Source organism: Marmota monax, unplaced genomic scaffold, assembly GCF_021218885.2.
Source record: "Marmota monax isolate L192 unplaced genomic scaffold, Marmota_monax_Labrador192_F-V1.1 WCK01_AAM20220418_F8-fsc00022, whole genome shotgun sequence".
NCBI classification, from domain to species: Eukaryota; Metazoa; Chordata; class Mammalia; order Rodentia; family Sciuridae; genus Marmota; species Marmota monax.
The window spans coordinates 17,149,429-17,174,819 of NW_026695215.1; the positions used below are offsets into that span (position 1 = coordinate 17,149,429).

General features: G+C 38.9%; 1 protein-coding gene across 2 annotated transcripts in view; it reads left to right on the forward strand.

The window, feature by feature from the left end:
• The first annotated feature begins 1,748 nt into the window (after positions 1–1,748).
• Positions 1,749–25,391, forward strand: part of Pik3cb (phosphatidylinositol-4,5-bisphosphate 3-kinase catalytic subunit beta) — a 140,087-nt gene continuing 116,444 nt past the window's right edge. The window contains exons 1-2 of one of the 2 annotated variants that reach the window (XM_046431708.2): positions 1,749–1,885; positions 22,160–22,264. The gene's annotated coding sequence lies outside the window, so the exon portion shown is untranslated. The remainder of the gene's footprint in view (positions 1,886–22,159; positions 22,265–25,391) is intronic. The other variant, XM_046431709.2, reaches the window with a different exon arrangement.

The window sequence follows — 25,391 nt, forward strand, 5'->3', positions numbered from 1 at the left end:
AATCTTCCAACTTGTAATTTCTGTAGTTTTTATAGGGGGCAGGATTGATGGATTTTTGGGTCAATGTGTACGTTAAATTTTAACACATATTTATAAGTTACTTCTAGGAAGTTTGTGGCAACTTACATTTCCATCTGAGATGCACTAACTTTGTTTTCTCATGTTTCATTGATTATTCTTGTTAAGGTTTGCCAATCTGATGAGTGAAAAATGGATGTTTTTAATTTGCTTTCCCATAACTATTCCTGAAATTAAGCATCTTTTTCCAATGACCATTTGGATTTTCTCTTCTATTAACCCTCTATTTGTATACTTCACCTGTACTTTTAAAACATTATTTGGTTTTTAAAAAGTTCATTTATAGAAACTCCCTTTTATGCCAGAGAAACAATGTGTTTGCCATGTTATGTCCAGTTCTATTCCATCTACTGTTTTTTTTTCTTCTTTAAAAAACTTACTCTGATGTCATATTTATGTAGACGAATGTTTTTATTTTTTTCTTTAATGATTCTGGGCTTCCTGTCTTGCTTCAAGTTTCCGCCTCACTGAAGTTATATTACTATCCTTTCAAAAATTTCCTAAGTTTTTGTTATGCAGTGTGCGTGTGTGTGCATGTGTGTGTGTGCATGCGTGGGCACACACACACACACACACACACTGGGGATCAAACCCAGGGCCTCAGACATGCTAAACAAACACTCTACCACTGAGCTATATCCTTAGCCTGTTTTGAAAAATTTTGTATCTTTAATTCTTCTGGAATTTATTTTTGAATATGGCATAGATCTTGCTTTGAATTATTGTGAGTGGAGAGTGAGTTAAAACTATGATCATTTATCAAACTATTCTTTCATCACTGAACTAACTTGTCACCTTTGCTTTATATTAAGTTCTACTTCTAGATTCTATCCCAGACTGTTCGCTTGAGGTATTATTGTAGCATTAGGCTGCAATAGCTATAACGCAGTGGCTTTACAATATGTTAAAATTTCAAGTGTCTTACTGAAGAAAGGACTATGCAATTTCCTGGTTGTGGTCAAAGGCACAACAGGGAGATAAGACAGGCAAAAGGGTTGGGTAAAGTGTAAGGCGCTGCAAACGAATAGTTAGGTGGTGTTATCGCAAAATAGGAACACAGAAAAAGAATCTTGGGCTGGAAAGGCTGCACCATTCCCTTTAAATGACTATTCACAGTACAGAGACTGAACGGTCAGCTGTGAAGCAGCCCACCTAGCGCCCCTCATCCCCAGAAATGGAGTGACAAACAGAGAGGGGTGGAGGGAGGTGGAGAAGCAAAGTCTAGTGTTCAAGAACCAAGAAGTCCGTTCTGCATTAGCAGAACGAACAAGACTGGGGAGAAGGGCTGGGAAGAGGCCAGCGAAGAGCCTAGAAGCAGAAGGGTCTCTGGGGAAGGGGCTACCAAGGCCAGGGCATGGGCTGGGTCTCTCCAAAAGGCGGCTTGTCGGGGACTCTGCATACCGCAGTCCGCCGCGAGCCGCAGAGAGGCGGCGCAGCAGCCAGTCAGCCCTGCGGACAGACGCGGAGGCGGCCGGCGGTGCGCCTCCCTCCCGCGGCGCCCGGGATTGGCCTGAGCGCCGCGCGCCGGGCGGGGACTGCCGAGAGGCCAGCTTGGGAGGCGAGCGCGCGCGCACGCGCACGCGCGGGCACGGCGGCGGCGCGCGCGTGCTCTGTGGGGCGGTGCGGCTGCTGCTGCTGCGGAGCGGGCCATGGCAGTGGGCGGCAGGCGGGTGTAGATCTGCGCTGGGCAGGCGGGAGCTGACTGAAAGGAGCCGAGATGGGAGCGCCGGAACGAGGAGGTCGCGGCGGCTTGGGCTGCTGACCGCGCACCGGGAGCGGGAGCCGGCGGTGGCGGAGCCCCGGGCAGGTGAGCGCGGCGGCACGGGACCCGGATGCGGCGCGGCTGAGGGGTGGCAGGGTTGCGGCTGCCGGCTGAGGTGCCCCCGCGCGGCCCGGAGAGTCGCTCCTGCTGCGCTGCCTGTGGCTCTGGCGACTCTGGTGCCAGCGCCGCGCTTCCTGCCCGCGCGGAGAACACCCGCCCGCCAGCCGGCGGGGACGCCTCGGTAGGCTGCGGCCCGCCCGGGGCTCTCCAAGGTGTGCGGCGCCCCCAGGCCTCCGGGCGGTGGAGACGCCGCCGGGCGCCCGGGCCGCGGGCGCTTTCGGCCCCGCTCCTGAGGGGCGCGGGTGCGGAGTGGCGCGGTACCGGTCCCTTGCGTCTCTGCGGACACATCCGGAGCTTCCCGACCCTCAGGTGCCTTTTTGCGCAGAAGTGTATTTTAGGGGCGGGGATCCTGGACTCCGGGGTTCCGGACGGGACGTGTTTTAGAATCGCAGCGTCGCCACGGACGGGTCCTGGGACCTGGGGCCAAATGTCCTGATTTCCTAATTGAGAATAATAATATGGACTTGTTAGATTGTCGAGGGGGAGGCATAACCCAACAGTAATGGCTCGGTGAATGGTAGCTGTTAGGAGAGTCCTGCTGCAGCATCTCTTGTTAGCAATTGCCAGTTCTTGGCAGCGGGTTTGCGTTTGGGGGCACATTTACTTCCGAACTGCTCTAGTGCTGCAGTAACCTCAACTGGAGTTGCTTAATGCTGGAGCCTGTTATCTTAGTGGCCGAAGTAGAATTCTGTGGTCTCTTCCAAGAGTCAGTAGTCTCTTGGAAAAGGTGGCTTGGAAACCTGTCTTAGAAACCGAGTAGAAACTGCTGCTGTAAGGAAACCAGGTGAATTCAGGATTTGCTTAGGATGGAAGATGGTGGGACACATAAACTTTAAGTGCTTTGCTGTTTAAATAATCTTAAGAGACACTTAAACTCTTGTCACTTGTTACAGAATATAAACACAGGAAGAGTATGGAAACAGCCTTCTTTTTCTGCATTGCTACATCCGAAGGGAGTGACAAGTGCTTTTGTAAACATCATTGTGGGCAGTGTTACTGTCTGGTGAAGTCATAATTAAATTATAAGAGTACTTATTTTGAAGCACTGAATGGATGTTTGGACATATGATTCCTAATAAAATCATCTCCAACGAGTCAGTTCTCAGCAGTTTGTTAATCATTTGGGGATTTTTAGGTTAAGTTGTTAGCTTTTATGGTAAAAGCAGAACTGTGTAAGTGGTAATAATGTAGCATAGGAAAGGGTTGTCAGGATAAGGATCTGAACCTAGTTTTAGAACCCAAGTATGAAATAAAGTAAAAATCTTAAGGCTTAAGAAAGGAATTGTGCTGGAGTTGTGGCTCTGGCCTGTAAACCCCAGCAGTCTGGCAGGTGGAGACAAGACAATTTCAAGTTAGAGGCCAGCTTCAGCAATTTAGTGGGACCCTGTCTCAAGAAATAAAAAGGGAATGTAGCTCAGTGGTAAAGTGCCCCTGAGTATCAAGAAAGGAAGGCAGGGGGTGGGATTGTGTTTGTTTTATGCGCTGGGGACCTAACCTAGCACCTTATTCAAGTAAGGCAAGTGCTCTGCTACTGAGCCACATCCCCAGCCCTGAAATTGGAATTGTATTCACCCAAAGCAAAATGATTTAAGAAACAAAAATCTTTTCCTTACACCTCCGATTCACACTTTGACTAAGATATTCCACCTTGAGAGGGTTTTTTATTATTATTTTTTTATTTTTAGGAGATAAACCAGTTGGGTTTTGATTTATTGATATTTCCCACCTCTCTTGCTTGTCTTTCCTGTATATGTGTGTTAAGGATTGAACTCCTTAACACACATATACATATATATACTACATACTATTTGTATCACCACCACTCCAGTTCTTCCTGGGTAGTTATTATTATTATTATTTTTTTCTTGTGGTACTGGGAATTGAAGACTGAATGCAGGAGCATTCTACTTCTGAGCTATATCCTCAGTCCCAACCCCTGCCTTTGAGACAGGATCTTGTTAAATTGCCAGCCTGGTTTCAAACTTGTGATCCTCTGGCTTCAGCCTTTCTAAATAGTTGCAGTCCCAGATTATAGGTGTGCGCCAGTGCACATTGAGCTCCGGATAGTAATTTCTTTACTGGTCTCTTCACCTCTGGTCTTCTTTCAATTTTCACATAGCAATCCAAGTGATCTTTGATCATTCTCCTACCTCAATGGCTTCTCATGGTGCCAAGAAAATCCAAAATTTACTTCAGCTAATTTTCTTGCTCATTTGTTTATGTTAAGGGTTTTTTTTTCCCTTCAACATAATACAAACTTCACGATGACAGGGACCTTGCTTATCTTGCCTTTGGTATTCCCAGGAATCAGAACAGTTACTGGAACATTTTTTAGGAATAAGATGAATTATAAAATCTTCTGATTCCAAGTTTAACATGTCTCGAAAACAGTTTACTTTTTTTTTTTTTTTTAATTCCATGTTTGTGTAATAGGAAATAAGCAAAAAGCCTGGAGTTAGTCTTTTCTTAAATTAAGTATTTTTAACTCCCTTAAGGGATTTTTTTTTTTTTTTTGGTACCAGGATTGAACCCAGCAGGGGTGCTTAGCCACTGAGCCACATCCCTAGCCCTTTTTTTATGTTTTATTTTGAGACAGGGTCTCACTAAATTGCAGAAGCTGGCTTTGAACTTGCAGTTGCTGAGATTATAGACATGTACCATCACATCCAGCTAGATCTTCAGTAAGGAAGGTGTTTACCTCTGATAAGACTAAGCATTCAGACATTAAATCATTAATAAGAAAAACAAATGCAAGGGCTGGGGTTGTAGCTCAGTGGTAGAACACTTGCCTTGCATGTGTGAGACTCTGGGTTTCATCCTTAGTACCACATAAAAATAAATAAATAAAACAAATGTATTGTGTCTATAGCTAAGAATGTTTTTTTAAAAATGTGAATTTTATTCATTGTGTACTGAATCACTAGTATTTTTGAAAAAATGAACCAAAGAACAGCTCTCCCATCTTGTTTTTATTTGTTTCCCATTTGGGAAATCAAATCTAGGGCCTCCCATATGCTAGGTAAGCATTATATCACTGAGCTACATCCCTTGCCCTGTTTTGTTTTGGGGAGGCATTGAGTTTTGGTCTTGATTAGAGGGAATTGATTCTAGGATGTGCTAGTTTTATTTTGCAGTACAATCTTATTTAATATTTCAACAGATAACTGAATTGTTTTTCATTTCAATTAGACATTTATTATTTTTTTGGTACCAGGGATTGAACCCAGGGGCACTTATTCACTGAGTCACATCCCCAGCCCCTTTTTTTTTTTTTTTTTTTTTTTTTTTTTTTTTAGAAAGGGTCTGGCCAGGTTGCTTAGGGCCTTTTTAAGTTGTTGAGGCTGGTCTTGAATTTGGGATCCTCCTGCCTCAGCCTCCTAATCTGCTGGGATTACAGGTGTGTACCACTGTGCCCAAGTTAGTTTATTTTTTGAATCTGAGAACCTTCCATTACATACCTGTGTGTATGTATGCACACACCAATGTAGGTGTATGTATATATCCTCTTAACCATTTGATTTGGAGTTATTATATCTTGGGGGTAAATCATCATTATTTGGTTTCTATTGACTTCTTATTTGAGAGCTTTTCATGGATTGTATAATGAGACATAGAATTGCAGATTTTCTCCCTCCCTGAGACCAAGTCTGTATCCCTGAAAGCTATCTAGCCTCTATGAACAAAGAAGGGTTCAGAAAAATCAGAAATATGTAATTTTATTGTCAAAATAGAAATATGGGGGGAAAATACATTGGAGGAACAAATTTAGACAGGAGAACAGTACTTAATGGAATACTAAGTACAAGAGAAGAAAAGAAACATAAGGGAGACTATCATAGATTTTCAAACTTGTATGGGACAAAGTCCCTTCTATGTTTTACCCCCTTCCACCTCTTATCTCTCACCTCTATCCCATATTTTGGCACTTGGGCTTTTTTCCTTGTCTCCTTTCCATTTCCTGGTTTGTGTGGGCTCTTTTTCTGAGGAGCGTCTATGAGTATGTGGTAGTCAGACCTTATGAGAGAAGCAATTATCCTTTTCCAAAGAGGAGGTTTCTTCCCCCTTACCCTCAGTATCAAGGATGGAACCTAGGCACTGAGCCACATCCCAAGCCCTTTTTAATTTTTTAAATTATAAGACAGGGTCTCATTAAATTGCTTTAGGTCTCACTAAGTTGCTGAGGTTGGCTTTGAACTTGCAATCATGTTGCCTCAGCCTATTGAACCACTGGGATTTTAGGCACGCCCTATTGTACCTGGCCTAAAAGGAGATCTCTGCTTTCTCATCAAGGTAGTGTTCTTGTCTTCCAGCTATTGGGACTAGTTTTACCCTTTAGCATAGCTTTAAACTTCTAGCTCTCTTTAACTTGTCGTCCCCCGCTCCTCCCGTACTGGGGATTGAACCCAGAGATGCTTTACAATACTAAGCTATATCCCAAACCCTTTTTATTTTTTATTTTGAGGCAAACTCTTGCTAAAGTGCCAAAGCTAGCCTCCAACTTTTGATCCTTCTGCCTTAGCCTCAAGTAGCTGGTGTTACAGGCTCTTATTTCTTTATAGTAATTCCTTGAATATTTAGCAGATAACCTGAGGTTGGCTTTTTTTTTTTTTTTAAGAGAGAGAGAGAGAGAAAGAGAAAGAGAGAGAGAGAATTTTTTTTTAATATTTATTTTTTAGTTTTCGGCGGACACAACCTCTTTGTTTGTATGTGGTGCTGAGGATCAAACCCAGGCCGCACGCATGCCAGGCGAGCGCGCTACCGCTTGAGCCACATCCCCAGCCCCAGCTTTTTTTTTTTTTAATATTTATTTTTAGTTGTAGTTGGATGCTATACCTTTATTTTTATGTAGTGCTGAGTATCAAACCCAGGGCCTTGTGTATGCAGGGTGAATGTTCTACTGCTGAGCCACAACCCCAGCCCGAGGTTGGCTTTTTTTTTTTTTTTTTTAATTTTTATTTATTTATTTTTTAGTCATGCGTGACAATAGAATGCATTTTGATATATCATACATACATGGAATGTACATACATCAATCATATTGTCTATTCTGCTGCCCTTCCTATCCTCCCCTCCTCTCCCATCCTTTCTCTCTATCCAATCTAATGTGTCACACTTTTTTTTTCTTTTTCTCATTACAACATCATATATGTATTCTGTATAACAATGAGGTTCTCCTTCCATCTTCTGTGCAACTCCCCTTCTCCCTCTTTTTCCCTCCCACCTCTCTTCCCTATTTAGTGGTAGTCTTCTCATGCTCTTCCTCCCTATCCCATTTTGAGTCACCCCCTTATATCAGAGAAGCATTCGGCATTTGTTTTTTAGGGATTGGCTAAGTTCACTTAGCATAATCTGCTCTAATGCCATCCATTTGCCTGCAAATGCCATGATTTTATTATTTTTTAGTGCTGAGTAATATTCCATTGTGTATAAATGCCACATTTTTTAATCCATTCATCTATTGAAGGGCATCTAGGTTGGTTCCACATTCTAGCTATTTGGCTTTTTAATTGGGAGTTTACTTCTGAAATCAAGGATGCTAATCTGGACAGTTCCCTATTTTCTGATATTGCTAGAGCTAGGTTTGCGGCTCCAAATCCTCTCTGGTGTAAATCCAGGGACCAAAGCATCCCTGACCCTGTAGTTTGGTTTTTCTGGTGCTCCAACCATTTGGGAGACCACCAGGCAAGTGCTCATTTGCCTTCAAGGGAAATGTGATCCTGATTATCCCTGCCTGCAACAGGAGGATTATGTGGATTAAAAGAAATCCATGGGTAATCCAAAAGCTTTATTTTAAACTACAGTTTAAACATTCCTGACCACAATTTGTCCTTGCATTTATAATGACTAATTTATAATATTTACTAATTGCACATTTCTAATAATAATTTATAATATTAACTAATTGTACTCATCCTGTTATTTAGAAGTAGCAGAGTTGTAAGGTAGAGATAAAGTGGAAAGGATCTAAGGAGTTAGATGATCAACCAGCTTTGCCCACATAATTTGGTGCTGCCTGGGTGGTTTCACTGCAATGTTTGTTAGACCTTGAAGACCTGAATTCCATGAATTCCTTACCTGCTGAGCCACTGTAAGGAATTTGAAGTGACTGTCAACAAGAGGTCAAACTCCATTTTGACATATTGTACTTTACTTCTTCAAATAATTGAACTTTTGTGATCTAAATCAACATTTCATACTATCAGAGTTATAAATTCAACTCAACTTGGAGGAGGGTTTTTAAAAATTTCAGATTATTTAAAATAGCCTATTAACAATTTTCTTAGGAAATAACTTGAAGGCCTGCCATTTGAAATAGGAGATGCTCAGTATTTGTATCTAGTTTACTACTATCTCCAATTACTTAAACATGATAGCACAGTAATTAATTTCTACTAAATTATTGAAAAATAATTTCAGTTATTCTTTTATGTTCTTCTGTGTGTGAGTGTGCACAAATAGTCCTGGGGACCCAACCCAAGGCTTCAAGCATTCAAGGCAAGTGGTGATACCACTGGGCCACACCCCTAGACCCATAAAATTATGTATTCTTGAACTACTGATTTAATATAGGTTTTGTATTTAGATTCTATTAAATTGAGCATTTTCTTCATTTTTATAAACCATTTCAAATTGCTGCTGTTATGTGAACAAAAATGTAATTATTTAAAACATGTATTTGCTGGTTATAGTGGAGCACGCCTACAATCCCAGCTGCTTAGGAGGCTAAAGCAGGAGGATCTCAAGTTTGAGGCTAGCCTCAACAATTTAGCAAGGCCCTAAGCTACTTAGTGAGACCTTGTCTTAAAATAAAACATAAAAAGGGCTGAGGATGTGGCTCAGTGGTAGAGCACATCTGGCTGGGTTCAATCCCCAGTATCAAAAAAGTAAAAATAAAGCATGTTTTTGTGGTTGCATATTTTCAAAAGTTAGGTTCCATATTTATGAGCTGTACAGATAATATTCCCCTTAATTAAGATTCATTCCATATAATTTTTTTTTTGTTTTGAGTATTGGGGGGTTTAACCTAGAGGCACTTTACCACTGAGCCACATCCCCCAGACCTTTTAATTTTTTATTTTGCGACAGGGTCTCACTAAGTTGTTTAGGGCCTTGCTATGTTGCTGAGGCTTGCCTAGAATTTGCAATTCTCTTGCCCAGCTTCCTGGGTCACTGGGTTTATAGGCATGAGCCATCGCACCCAGCTTCATTGATAATTTTGAGGGGGAACTCCTGAGGAGAACTAGATGAAATTCTCCTAATGTGTTTAGTTTATGCATTATGATGTGAGCCTAAGGAAACAGGCAAGTTTGGGTCAGTTGGAATTATTTTATTGTTGTTTTTTCCACTTATATAATTGTGGAAATTTCATTCTTTCTTTGGGAATCATTAGTTGCCTTAACTCCTCCTACTCCTCCTCCTCTTCTTTTTTTTTTTTTTTTCTTTTCTTTGTACTGAGGGATTGAATGCAGGGGTGTTTAACCACTGAGCTACATTCCTAGCCCTTTTTATTTTTTATTTTGCGAGAGAGTCTCACTAAATTGCTGAGGCTGGCTTAGAACCTGAGATCCTTCTGCTTCAGCCTCCTAAACTTCTGGGATTACAGGTGTCCACCACTGCATTCATTTTAGTTGTCTTAATTCTTGTGATATAAGCTACACACATTCTAGTATTAATGTGTTTTCTAACAGAGGAGATTTTGGGTTTTGGATCCTTGTTCTGCCTGCAAGGAGTGTCTGATGTTCTTGTAACTTGTTGATGGAACAGTAATTATACTTGTCTGCTTTTAATTGCCATGTGTTCATCATTTTCAAGCCCTAAGCTAATCATATGTTATGTATTCCTTTATAGCTCTATAATATTTTCCAACTAGCAAAAATTATTTCACTTATAACTTGGGAAGAATTCACTGTCTTCTTGAGTCCCAGATAATTATTTTTGAATTGGTGATTTATTTAATTCTGTTGTATTTTGTGTATTGTCTCCATCTTTCTTTTATATTCATTTACCATTTAAAGTTGTGGTCATCAATATAGCTTATTAGAAAGGCTATTAGAAAAAATAGTTTATTAGGAAAACTCCCTTGGGTATCTTACTGTATATAAAATCAGGCAGACTAACAATGGGAAACATTTATTGGGTGCTTACTTATGTGGCAGGCTATGCTAAGTGCTCTCTCTGTTACTTTATTTTCATAACAACTCTCTAAGGAAGGTATTAATGATATTCCCCCTTAAGAGATAGCGAAACTGGATATAGTGGTGCATGTCTGTAAGAGCAGTCACTCCTAGGCTGAGGCAGGAGGATCACAAGTTCAAGGCTAGCCTCAGCAATTCGGCAAGATCCTGTCTTAAAATAAAAAGGACTTTAGGTATAGCTCTGAGATAGACTACTCCTGGGTTTGATCCCTAGTACTATGGGAAAGAGAGGGGTTTGGGAGGAGAGAAAGGAGCAAACTGAAGTTATAGGAAGTTAACATGCCAAGTGGCACAGTTTTTAAGTCAGGTTTCAAACCTAGATTTGTCTAACTCTAGAATTTTTGCTTTCTATTGATCATCTCATCCTTTTTTGTTTTTGGTACCAGGGACTGAACCACTGAGCTACATCTCTAGCCCTTTTTAATATTTTATTTAGAGACAGGGTCTCACTGAGTTGCTTAGAGCCTCACTAAGTTGCTGAGGTTGGCTTTGAACTCATGATCCTCCTGCCTCAGCCTCCCAAGTCACTGAGATTACAGGAGTGTGCCACTGCGCCCAGCTCATACTTTTTGTCTTAAGTTCTGAAAGTGGAAAAGTACTATATGTGGGCTGGGGTTGTGGCTCAATGGTAGAGCGCTTGCCTAGCATTTGTGAGGCACTGGGTTTCGCTCCTCAGCACCACATACAAAAAATAAATATATAAAATAAAGGTACTGTGTCCATCTACAACTTTAAATTTTTTTTTTTTTTTAAAGAAAAGGAATATATACATTTAAAGTGTTGTGTTTCCCGGTATAATAACCACCACCCTTATTTTATAATACCTGTGTATTTGAAGACAGCAATCTTCCAGTCATATAGCCATTAACTTACTTTTTAAGTAAGTTAAAAAGTGGGGGATTGAACCCAGGAACACTCTTCCACTGAACTACATCCTCAGCCTTTTTTATTTTTTATTTTGAGACCAAAGTGCCACCGCATCTGGCACTTTGAGCGTCCTCCAAGTGATTCTGATAATTTGCTTAAGTTTCAGAATAGCTGTTCTAGTTGTAGATAAGTATAAATGAAATAATCCCTAAAGTAAATTTAATTACTAGTTATAATGATAGCTATGAATGAAAAGTACATGGTATAATGAGAAGATAGAGCAGAAAATCCTAGTTTGTTCTGCAGGTTTAGGGAAGGTTTCCCAGAGGAGGTGATGTTTGAATTGAGATGCGAGTGATGAATGAGTTAGGTCAGTGATTCTCATCTGGTGTTGGGACAAGCTTTAGAGGTTGTTTCAAAAATAAGAGGCAGGGCAGTTTTGGTTGTCATAATGATAGCCTTAGTGAGGTGAAGGACAGCCTGTAAAACAAAGACTTGTGTTAGTCTTTTGTACTGAGCTAAAGTACTTGAATGTTAGCCATTTATTACTGTGGCAAATACCTGAGATAGTCAACTTTTAAGTAGCAAAAGTTAATTTTGGCTCCCAGTTTTGTAGGTTTCTTTCTGTGACCCATTGACCCTATTGCTTTGGGCCTGTGGGAGCACAACGTGTTAGGAGTGTGCTTGGAGTGTGTGGCAGAGGAAATTGTCCATCTCTTGGTGGCCAGGAAGCTAAAAAAGAGAAAGGAGGAGGGGCTAGGTTTCCAGTATTCCTTTCAAGGATATACTCTGATGAATCAACTTCCTTGTAACAGGCACCATCTTCTAAAGTTCTACCACCTTCCTATAGAGCCACTTGGCTGAGGACTGAGTCTGCAACATGTGGGCCTTTGTGGGACATTCAAATCTCAAAATCTAGCAACTTGATGTGTGTCCTGCAGGACCTTCCATCCTGACTTCATATAGATGAATACCTATTTACTTCAGCCTCAAACAGTGAATCTCAACTCTGGCTGCACACTAGAATCAGAGAGCTTTTAAAAAATGCTGAGAAGCTGGGCATGGTGGCACACACCTGTAATCCCAGGTACTCAGAAAGCTAAGGCAGGAGGATTACAAGTTTGTAGCCAGCCTCAGCAATTTACCAAGACCCTATCTCAAAATAAAAATAAGAGGGACTAGGGCTTTAGCTCAATGAGGTGTCCTTGGGTTCAATCCCTAGTACCACAAAGGAATTACCTCAATGGATAGCACAGGTTGAGAGCCATTGGCCTAGGACCTAACTGGATTTTATGTATAAGCAAAATACTTTGAGGCATGGTTTTAATAGTCAGTTTTCCAAGACTGGAGCTGCTTAGTAAATGTAAGGAAAAATTATGCAATTATGCTTTGTTTTTTTAGAACTTTACCAAGAGTTATCTTTCTAAAATTCATGTCACCAATGACATATGCTGGTGGTGCTGTTTAATCACCGAGACGATATATGTATCTGTTGTTCTATGTAGCGATCACATTTAGAAACTAAGTATTGGTGCAACCATTTGATTACCATTTTATTACTTCTAATGTAGTTGTACTGGAACATTTACCATTAGCATGAAAATATTTTTATAATAAATTAATGTTCCTTTTATTTGTCCTTTTTATTATAGTTAGAACTCTACATAACGTGTGGATATGTAATTATTTAAAGTTATGTTTAGCTCCTATTAACTATAAATTTTATTTTAAATGGTTAAGGAAATATTATTTTTAAAATCCCTTTTTAAATTAATGGGCCTAACATGGCTAAGAACTCCCAAATAAGTGAAGGGTTGCACATTGGAAGGCTTTTTAGTGGGAAGCAGCCTGGCATTTTGGAGTAACTACAAGGAGGCCATATATGGCCTGAGAGGAGGGAGAGAGAGACATGTATAGGATAAGGGATGTGTAGATGAGCCAAGTAGGGAGTGAATACTCACAGAGTAGAATCAGAGTGAGATGTGTCTCAAACAGCAGTCTGAAAGCATGGGCATTTATAGTCCCATAAAGTATATTTTCTTAGATTTCAGATATCAAGTTTAGAGGGAAAGTCTTGGACACCAACTATCAAAATTTGATATCAGTACATAGTTATCATTGTAGCTCTCAGTTGTCTAGGAAACCATCAGCTAGACACTTGGCTCAGTCACAACTTATGTTATAAGAAAAAGCTCAAAATGGAGTTAGTGTTGTCAAAACAGTCAAATCTACCATAACTAAAATACTAATTTTCTTAGACCCCTGAGAATCATAACATGGCAAAGCACACATCACAACACTAGTCCATGTTCTATTTTTGCCAGATATATACTATTATTCATGATACCACTACCAGTTCAGCATCACATTGTAAATATGGTGTCAGGTTTCTATGATTTCCTTTAATTTGAAGCAGTTTCTTAGCTTTTCTAGTCAAGCACTCTATCATTGAGCTACATCCCCAGCCCTCTTTGTCTTTCTTTGTCTTTAATAACTGTGATGTATTTGGAAAATACAGGTTGATTTATGTAATAGAATGTCCCTCAATTCATGTTTGTCTATTCTTCATAATTTGATCCAGATTGTGCATTTTTGGCAGGAGCACCACAGAAGTAATGCTGCATGTCCCTCAGCATAAATGTGATGGTAGTTCATTTCATTATTGGCTTTTTTTTTCCCTTTATTATTGGCCATTTTAACTTTGATCACTTAAGGTCATGTTGGCCCAATTTCTTCACTTAAAAGTTATTAGCTTTGCTTTGGTGATTAATAAGTATTATACTATGGGAAGATCTTTTCAAACTTTTCACCAATTTTACCATCTATTGATCTATTTCTCCTTACCCCAGTACTGGTGATTGCACCTACAGGTACTTTATCATTGAGCTACATTCCTTTATTTTAAGACAGATCCTTGTACTTATGATCCTTCTGCCTTTGCCTCCCAATTAGCTGGGATTATAGGCATGTGCCATTATGCCCAGCTTTGATTTATGTTTTAGTTTTTTTTTACTTGAATCAATTGTTATTGTCATGGTTGCGAAGTGGTGATAAACTTTTGTGTGTGTTTGTGTGGTCCTGGGAATTGAACCCAGGGCCTTGTGCATGCAAGACAAGCACTCTACTAACTGAGCTATATCCTCAGTGGTGATAAAATTTTAAAGGTTAGCAAAAAGCAAAACTGGCTTCTTCAGCATTCAGCTAACAAATAGAAAAAAAGACTTCCTATATGTATATTAATAATATAAAGCCAAGTCAGAAAAGGCAAGAGTTAAAATGCAAAGAAAAAAATAATTATTAGCATATGAATAAGTTAAGTCCTTCCTAAAAGTGTAATTAGAATAATTTTTTTTTTTTCACTTATGTTTATTTGTGTTGCTGGATATTGAACCCAGGGCCTATGTATGGTCAGGCACACATTCTACCAGTGAGCCACACTCCCAACCCAAACTTTAGTGGGGTTTTTTTTTTTGTTTGTTTGTTTGTTAATTATTTATATGTATTTTTTTTAGTTGTTTATGGACCTTTATTCATTTATTTATATGTGGTGCTGAGATTTGAACCCAGCACCTCACACATGCTAGGCAAGCACTCTTTATCACTAAGCCACAACACCAGCCCCCAAACTGTAGTTGTTTTTTTTTAAGAGAAAAATATTGAACCTAACAGTAATTCTCCAGCAAGTTAACGATTTGATTATAAATTACCAAACGAGGGGCTGGGGATGTGGCTCAAGCGGTAGCTCGCTCGCCTGGCATGCGTGCGGCGGGTTCGATCCTCAGCACCACATACAAACAAAGATGTGTCCGCCGAAAAACTAAAAAAAAAAAAAATATTAAAAAAAAATTACCAAATGATAAAAGCGTGTTTTTGAGAGTCTATAGGCAGAGAAAGTTTTAAATTCTAATGAAGTCCATCTTACCTATTGATCCCCCATGGATCATGATTTTTGGTGGTGTCTGAAAGCTAATAACCAATTGCAAGTGACCTAGTTTTGTCCTAGATGTTTTATAATTTTATATTTTATATCAGAGATTTTGAGTTTCTTTTTTTTAACCATAAAATTTGAGTTTCTTTTTTTAACTAAGATTTTTACTATTGTCAATAAGTAATATTTTTTGACTTTTTAAAAAAAATCTCCTTTAATTCTTAGATAGGACATCAATGCCAATCACAAGTTTCTCAGAAAATTTTTCTCCTAAATATTTTATAGTTTTTTATGTTTTACATCAGAGATACAGTTTTCCTTTCTTCCTTTTGTTATTTACTTATTTATTTATTTATTTATTCATACATACATACATACATACATACATACATATATACATACATACTGAGGGTTGATCTCAGGGGCTCTGTACCACTGAGCTACATCTCCAGTCTTTTTTTTTTTTTTAATTCTGAGATTGGGTTTTACTAAATTGCCCAGGCTGGCTGCCTTCTTCAGTCTCCTGAGTCATTGGGATAATAGCATGCACCACCAAATCTGGCTTTGGGTTTCATTATTGTTGACAAGTAATAATTTTTGCTTTTCTTTCTTTTTTAAAAATTTCTCAGATATAAATTTCATAGTTAGAAGAAAAATAGTGAAGTGAAATTTTGGAACTTTTTGAGGGGTGAATAAGAAGCTCTGTTAACTTCAGATTGCAAAACCACATGTCATATGTAGAAAATAAATCCATCTTTTCCCAGCCCTCAATTTGATGGAGGGAATAAGATGTATATTATAAGAAATCAGCCCTAGAGACAACATACAATATAATGCTTAATCATTGTCTACATTCCCCAGCCCCCTTTTTATTTTTTATTTTGAGTTAGGGTCTTGCTAAGTTCTGAGGCTAGTCTTGAACATGTGATCCTCCTGCCTCAGTCTCCCAAATTGATGGGGTTATAGGCATGCACCAGCATAAACGGCAATAACTGAATGCTTTGCCAATAAAGTATGAACCACCAATGAGCTGTGGTCAAAATTAGGACCTTGGGAATGCCTCATTTGTTCTACTGAGAGGGGCTTTCCTAGGTTCCAAACTGCAGAGACTTTCTGAATATCATGACACACAGTCTCTGCATTTTACAGCTTTATTTACAATTGAGAATGGAGGACCAGAGAAGGAGACCATTAGCTCTAATGCATGAAAGCTGCAGTGGCCTCCCTAGAGTTGTAGAGCTGAATGGGCTCAGTGTAAAATCTTACCCCCATAACTGACAATCTTCTCATCCTCTAATTATGACACCTTGACCCAGTCTCACTGAGGTCCTTACTGCAAAAGAATTTATCTTCATTGTCACAAGTGTTGTTTTTTTTTTTTTTGGTGGTGCTAGGGGTTGAACCCAGGGTCATCTTGTGCATGTGAAGCAAGCACTCTACCAACTGAGCCATATCATCAGCTCTTCACAAGTGCTTCTTTAGCTGTCTAACTAACGAGCAAATCTGGATATGTTGATTATCAGGGTATTAGTCTAGTTATATTAAGCAAGAGAGACAAGTGTGTACCCTGTCTTCATTGATGTCAGTGTTTAGAAGAGTGGGAAGGTGGGGCTCATTTACAGAAATGTAAGAAGGCATTGATTTGAAAGTAAATGCAATTAAAGTTAGGAATTTTTTGTATGTGTGTATGCTCAGTGCTGGGGATCAAACCTAGGGTCTTGTATATGCTAGGCATGTACCCCATCTCCATTTAAAAACATCTTATTTGATGAAATGTCAAATATACATGAATTTGATAAACTGTTTGTATTCTTTCTTAGACATCAGTGAGCAGCACTTTCCTTACCTTGACACTACCTCCCCTCCCCCACCATTTTTAAAACAGTAGTGCAATTGTGTCCTAGAAGAGGTGTATACTTTTAGTCAGAAGACATAGCAGTGGGTGTTCATAGTTTAAGATGATTTTTAGGATCTGCTTTCCTTATTCCCTCAGGGTGTAACTTTGAAAATGTCCAATCTTATGTTGTCACACCAGGTCTGAATATATTCTTTATTTTACTTCTGGCATTGCTATCAATTTATCATGAGACTTTTCTTTTATACATTTCTATTAAAGTATTTGCCATGCGAAAATCTGCTTAATTCACATATACCTTTTTTTTTGGGGGGGGGTGGGAAATGGGGATTGAACTCTGGCACTTGCCCACTGAGCCACATCCCCAGCCCTACTTTGTATTTTATTTAGAGACAGGGTCTCACTGAGTTGCTTAGCGCCTCATTGTTGCTGAGGCTGGCTTTGAACTTGTGATCCTCCTGTCTCAGCCTCCAGAGCTGCTGGGATTATAGGCATGTGCCACTGCACATGGCTCACATATACCTTTAATATTAGAGTTTGTGGATGTTTTTCTATATTTACTATTTATTGGAAATTTTATTGAGAAGATATGTGTTATATGTTGTATGAGGCACTGGGAATTCAAAGTTAAAGAAGGCTCATGAACTTTAGGGAACTTTTAGAGAGACAGATAATTCTAATAAGGTGTGGTAAGTACAAGTGGTAGAGCCTCATTGGGTTATTGTGGGAACACTGAACAGAGCAGTGGTTGATTCTCAAAGTATGGCATCCCAGGTCCCTAAACTCCTTCTTAAGGGATCTGCAAGGTCAAAACTATCTTTGTAACAATACTAAGATTATTTATTCTTTTGTTGTTGTTGTTCTCATTCTCTCACAAGTAGATATTGAAGTTTTCCAGCAGCAGTAGGACTTGTGATATTTCAACAGATGATAATATAGTTGTTATTATCTGTTAAGCAGCCATTACAAAAATGTGAAATATTGTCAGTCTTCTCACTAAATGATTTATTTTGAAAATATAGCTTCTAAAAATAAGATGTTAGCCAGATATGATGGCCCATGCCTGTAATCCCAGCAACTCAGGAGGCTAAGACAGGAGGATCACAAGTTTGAGGCCCATCTCAGCAATTTAGTGAGCTCCTAAGCAACTTAGCAAGACCCTGTCTCAAAACACAAAAAGGGCTGGGGATGTGGTTCAGCCAGAGCATCCCTTAGTGAAATCCCTGGTATTTTTTTTTTTAATATTTATTTTTTAGTTTTAGGTGGACACAATATCTTTATTTTACATTTATGTGATGCTGAGGATTGAACCTAGTGCCTCGTGCATGCTAGGCAAGCGCTCTACCACTGAGCCACAACCCTAGCCCCGAAATCCCTGGTATTAATGAATGAATGAATGAAGTTAAAAAAATGATCTTTTTTTGCATACTGGGGATTGAACCCAGGGGTGCTGTACCACACATCCCAGTCGTTTTCATTTCATTTTGAGGTAGGAACTTGCCAAATTGCTGAGGCTGACCCAAAACTTGCTATCCTCCTGCCTTAACAAGTAGTTGGAATTAGAGGAATGTGCCACCATACCCAGCTAAAAAAATGAATTATTTTTATATCAAAATTTAGAGTTGGGGTTTGTTGCCCATGTCTGCAAATTTAAAGCTAGTCTAGGCAAATTAGTGAGGCCCTGTATCAAAATAAAAAACTAAAAGAAATGGGGAGTCAGTCATGGAAGCACATACCTATAATCCCAGTGATTCAGGAGGCTGAGGCAGGAGAATCACAAGTTCAAAGCCAGCCTCAACAACTTAGGGAGACTGTCCCAAAATTAAAACACTGGGGATGTAGCTTAGTGAAGCACCTCTGGTTCAGTCTCTACAAAAATGTGAAATATTGTCACTCTTCTCACTAAATGATTTATTTTGAAAATATAGCTTCTAAAAATAAGATGTTAGCCAGATGTGATGGCACATGCCTGTAATCCCAGCAACTCAAGAGGCTAGGACAGGAGGAGGTGATGAGCATGTAACCGAATAGTAGAGTGCCCCTGGGTTCAGTTCTGGGTGGGTGTGGGGGGAGCCCTCATGAATGGAATTAGTGACTTTATGAAAAAGACTGGAGGGAACTAGCTAGCCAAGCCTTTCTGACTCTTCCATCCTTTTTGCAATGAGAGGATTCCTTAGAGGGCACCATCTATGAGAGATGGACCCTCACCGGACACCAAACATAATAGTATCTTGATCTTGGACTTTCAGCATCCAGAACTGTTAGACATAATTTTTTTGTCATTTGTAAATTACCCAGTCCTGGATATTTTGTTATAACAGTGCAAGTGGTCTTAGACAATAGTGTTACCATGTGACCCAGCAATTCTACTCTAAAGTGTATACCTAAGAGAATTAAAGTATATGTTGCTCATCCCCAGGACTACAAAAACCCCAGTATAATATTGTTTACTAATCCCAAAGAATTTGGAAGACTCAATAGAGAGGGGTTTGGACTTTTTATTACTCATGTGCACCTCTGGCAGTAGCCAAGACAATACGGAGGGCACACCACACCTACAAGCAGGGGGGATTTATATATAAGATAGATTACATGCACGTACAAATTCCTTCAGATGTCTTATGAACACATTTCTTTACTTCACAACCAAGGTCTTTCTGCTTTGATCCCAATTTGAAGATTGGGGACGAGGGAAAAGGCCAGTTTCCCTATAATAACATATTTTTTGAAATTCTTTTTATTTCACCACCAGGACCAACAAATCTTCCTAGGCACTAACCAGTGTTAAATCCCAACATATGTTCTTATAAAAAGTTGAACATGGGCAGGAGTGGTGGTACCCTTGTAATTCCAGCAACTTGGGAGGCTGATGCAGGAGGACAGTTGTAGCAATTGAGCAAGACCATGTCTTAAAATAAAAAATAGGAAGGGTTGGGGCTGGATGCAGTCGTACATGCCTGTAATCCCAGCAGCTTGGAAGACTGAAACAGGAGGATCACTAGTTCAAAGCCCCCTCAGCAATGGTGAGGCACTAAGCAATTCAGTGAGACCCTGTCTCTAAATAAAGTACAAAATAGGGTTGTGGATGTGGCTCAGTGGTTGAGTACCCCTGAGTTCAATCCCTGGTACCAAAATAAAATGGGCTGGAAAGAGCACCCTGGATTCAATCCCCAGTACTACAAAACAAGACTTTTGCTTTTTAAAAAAAAAAAACAAAAACGGGGATCAAACCCAGGGTACTCTACTATTGAAGTACATTCACAGCTCTTTATTATTATTATTTTTTTAAAAATTTTGAGACAGAGTCTTGCTAAATTGCTTAGGGCCTCAACAAGTCACTGAGGCTGGTCTCAAGCTTGTGATCCTGCTGCCTCAGCCTTCCAAGTCACTGGGATTATGTGTGTGCCACCACGCTCAGCTATAAAAAACAAAAACTTGTACATGGATGTACATAGCAACACTATTCATAATATTTGTTGGAAACAACCTAAATGTATGTCAATAAGTGGATAAACAAAAGGCATTTATTCATACAATTGAATATTATTCAGCTATTAAAAATGATGTTCTAATATATACATCAACATTGATGAACCTTGAAAACATGCTAAAGCGAATGGGGTCTCTTTTCTCTTGCCCTCTCACCCCAGGTCAAAATTTTATTTTATCTTGGTATTGTGATCAAGATTTGATTCTTTTGTCAATTTTCAATTAGTAACAATTTACCACATATAGTTTTTGCCATAATCAGTTTTATTTTATGTCACTATATTTATCAAGTCTTTTTCTTGGGTCAGACTTTAGAATTCAATTTTACATTGGAGAATGATGTCAGTGTCTGAAATTTCAATTTCTGTAGTCTTCCAATTATTTTATGTTCCAAATATTTACTCTGCTATGCTATTTGATGGACAATGAGCAAGGGGGATGTATTCAGAGTAAAAACTTCAGGAACAAAAACATTCAGTTAGCTTTATGATCCATCCATTAGCTTTTATTGATCCATCCACCCTTTCATCCACCCATCTCCATCCACCCTTTCATCCACCCATCCATCCACATATCCATCCATGTAAGCATGTATCCATCTGTGTATGCATTTATTAATCTACTCAAGGGGTTTTCAACCAGGGCAGTTTTGTCATCAGGGGACATTAGGAAATATTAGGAGACTTTTTTTTTTTAAACTGTCATAAATGGGGAAATGCTACTGGCATCTCATGGGTTAAGGCCAGAGATACTGTTAAATGTCCTTCCAGAAACACATAGTACAGCCCCACAAAATGACTTAAAATGTTAATATTACCAAGCTTAAGAACCCCTGTTTTACCTGTATACTCAGAAAAATGAGATATTATATCCCATCTGATTCAAATGTATGATGTGTCAAGGTCTTTGTACTGTCATGTGTAACTAATTAAAACAAATAAAAAAAAAAAAAAGAAAGAATGTCCACAATATATTGGCACCAGAAAAATAAAAGGGGTGAAAAGAGTTAAAAAAAAAAGAACCCCTGTTTTAACATATCCATTCCCTTATCACCCACCCATTCATCTAAGTGTTTATTGAGCACTAAGTGTCAGTCTTGACTGTAAATCAGAATTAACTGTGGAGCATGTAAAATATACAAATGCACAGATATCATCATTGAATATTCAGATTTTTATTGTTATTTTATGGGGATATTTAATCCAGGGCTTCACAAATGCTATAGACAAAGGCTCTACCACTGAGCTCTATCCTTAATCCCGAATATTAAGATTTTTATAATGAGAAGCTATTGAAGTATAAGGGGTCCCAGTTCAGGGTAATGAAAATGTTCTAAAATTGATTGTGATTATGATTGCACAACTCTGTGCATATACTAAAACCAACTCACATGTATACTTTAAGAGGGTGATATAATTTGGTATGTGTTATAATTTTGCATGTGATAATTTATATGCCTGTAACATTTACCCATTTTTATATATTCCAGAATATTGATTAGTTTTTTATCAGATATGATTTGCAAATATTTTCTCCCATTTTATCTTTTTCAGCACTGGAGATTGAACCTAGGGCCTGAAATATTCTAGGCAAGCACTCTATCATGGAGCTATATTCACAGTCCTTTTTATTTTATTTTGAGATAGGGTCATACTGAGTTGCCCAGAATGGCCTTGAATTTGTGCTCCTTTTGCCTCAGCCTCCTAAGTAGCTGGGATTACAGGCAGGTGTGTGTCATCACACCTGGTTTTTCAGCCTGTATTTAAAATGTGTAGAGTTGTAAAGGAATTAAATATCATATAAGTAGTAAAATTTTAATTTTGCCCATTTAGATTAATATTTTTTTGTTCAACCTTTCTTTGTAGTGTATCTTATAATCAGAAAAAGTCTTCCATGAAAACTTCACGTTTAAAAAATAAGTAATGCTGTCTATTTTCCTAAAAGAGTAAAATGGGGACTATTATTTTGAGGTAAGTGACAATTTTATATTTTAAATTTCTTCTATTATTTTTTTAGAAGTTAAATGAAGAAGGAAAATGTGAATATTGGTTAGATTCTAAATCTCTTTTTTGGGGGGGGTTACTGGGGATTGAACTCAGGGGCACTCGACCCAGCCCTATTTTTGTATTTTATTTAGAGACAGGGTCTCACCGAGTTGCTTAGTGCCTCGCTTTTGTAGAGGCTGGCTTTGAACTTGTGATCCTCCTGCCTCAGCTTCCCAAACTGCTGGGATTATAGGCATGTGCCACTGCACCCAGCTAGATTCTAAGTCTTTTAGCTAATCTTTGAGGTGGTGGTGGTGGGGAATCCTAGGTCTCCTTTAAGATAGTCTGATTATTTAGGATTATTTAACACAGAGTTAAAGAATGGAGCTTCATGATAGAAATAGGGGTTAAGTAGTGTGAAAACCTTTTTAGAGAGGTTGATTGGAAACTGAAGAAAACATTTTTTGAATTTGATAGTGAGGAGGTTATTGATGACCTCAGTAGGGGACATTCCAGGAGGGTGCTTGTGGCTGAAAATCTACTTGCAATGGAGTAAAGAGTAAAGAGGAGATGGTAAAATGTATTTGAATATTTCAGCTCTTGATTCTTTTTTCAGTACTGAGGATTGAACTCAGTGCCTTATAAATACAGGCAAGTGCTTTTACCATTGAGCTGCAGCCCTTTTATTTATTTATTTTTGGTGCTGGGGATTTAATCCAGGGGCACTTTAGCACTGATCTACATTCCCACCCTTTTCATTTTTTAAATTTTGAGACAGGGTCTTGCTGAATTGCTTAGGGCCTCCTCAATAAACTTGGGAGGCTGGCCTTGAACTTGTGATCCTCCTGTCTCAGTCTCCCTGTTGTTTGGTGGCTGAGATTACAAGTGTCAGCCACCATGCCCAGTCCTCAGCCTCCCCTTTAAAAAAGATTTTTAGTTATATATGGACACAATACCTTTATTAAATTAATTAATTAATTAATTTGTATGTGGTGCTGAGGATTGAACCCAGTGCTTCACAAGTTAGACAAGCGCTCTACCACTGAGCTACAACCCTAGCCCACATCCAGCCCTTAAGTTTTCTTTTTAAATTTTTTTATTTTTTTTTTTAGTTTAACACAATACCTGTATTTTATTTATTTATTTTAATTGGTGCTGAGGATCGAACCCAGGGCCTCGTATGTTAAGGTGAGTGCTCTGCCATGGAGCCACAACCCCAACTCCTTAAGTTTTCTTTTGACACAGGATCTCACTAAGTTCTCCAGGCTGGCCTCAAACTTTCTATCCTCCTGTCTCAACCTCCTGAGTAACTGGAATTATATGTGTGCATCACCATGCACAGCTCCTTTTAATTCATTTATTAGACCAGTAAGTTCTCTGTGCTTAGAATATCGCAATACCTTCTCTAAGCTCCGGAGTTGTAGTTAAGGTGTCCATTGATACTGATTTTAGCTTCTTACAGATCAGTTAATGCCCAACTGTTTTTCATGCCAGTTTTTACTCTCAACTCTACAGGGTTGGACAATAAATAATGTGGTTCTCTCTAGTTATTCTGTTAATAGAATAGACATTTCCTGCCAGGTGTTATCTGGTTTGCTAGGTATTTTAGCACTAATAAGTAGTGTAATTCCTTTTTAGGTTAAAAGGAATGATCCATTAGAGTAGTCTAAATATTAAAGAAAATGACTAATTTCTTACCTATCCATTACAGTAGTCTAAATATTAAAGAAAGTGATTAATTTCTTACCTTGAGGAAGTAGGGAAGTTTAAAATCAAAGACATGGTTAAAGGGCTTAACTCATATAAAAGAGTAACAGTCTTTGTGCTTAGAAATTAAAAAATTGGAAGAGAGGATGAATCAAGGAATTTTTAGAAATTAAAGAATTGGAGGAGAGGATGAATCAAGGAATTTTTAGGAAAAGATGAAGAAACTGTAGGATTCCTTATCCTACTGTGTGTGTGTATGTGTGTGTGTGTGTGTGTGTGTGTTACTAGGGCCTCGCATACTACCTCCGAGCTACAGCCTCAGCCCTATTATTCTACCTTTTTAATATGGTAGGGATTGAGGTTATCTATTAGACATATTTATTCAACAGTGGATTGGGATCCTGGGAAAAGAAAACATTTGGGAAAAATATTGTAGGGTAGTTAACAAATTCAGCAAGTATTTATTTAAATACCTGTATTGTGCCAAGCACTTTGTTTGGCAGTACTGGGGATTGAACCTAGGGACACTTTACCACTAAACTATGGCCCCAGCTCTTTTTATATTTTGTTTCAAGACAGGGACTTTTGCTAGCACAGGATAGTCTCAAACTTGTGATCCTCCTGCCTCAGACTCCCAAGTAGCTGGGATTACAGGTGAACACCACTGCACTCTTCAGTGCCAGGCACTGTAATACACATAATCAGTGCTCTCATGGAGCTAATTATTGAAATGAACAAGGAAAATTCCAATTTAAATAGAGTAGTTGATAGAGAATAATGGTTGGCTTGTCAGGTGGTAACAAAGAATATTAAGGAATGGAAGACAAGCTAAGTAAAATCCCAAGGTGAAATGAGTTGGATGTGTTTGAAGCATGGGAAGAATTATAGCTTCTTCTTCTTCTCATCAGGGTGGATGAGGACCAAAGTGTTGTGAGATGAGTGAAGACACGAGGAAGTAAGGATGTACAATTCCCTTTGGCTGTGGTAAAGTTCAAAGTAGTCTTGGGAAATTTTAAGGATAAAATGTGTTTTAAGGATTCTATTGGCTACTTTATTGAAGATAGATTACAGGTACAGAGTGAAAGCAGTAAGTTCAGTTTAGAGACTTTTGCTGTTGACCAGGCCAGACATATAGTAGAGAAACTTATTGTCAGTATAGCAGAAGAATAGCTGAGCAATAGTAAAATCCCAGTTTGATATAAGCTCACATGAGATAAGAGGCAGAGTGAATTTATTAGCTAATATAGCCTTTTAAGTGGAAATGAAAAGTTTGAAACTGGTAATTGAAATGTTTATGGGGTGAAGGCTGGATAAAGAGGATGCATGGCAGGGTGCAATGGAGCAAATGTATATCTCAACAGTTCAGCAGGCTGAGGCAGGAGGATCACAAGTTAAAGGCCAGTCT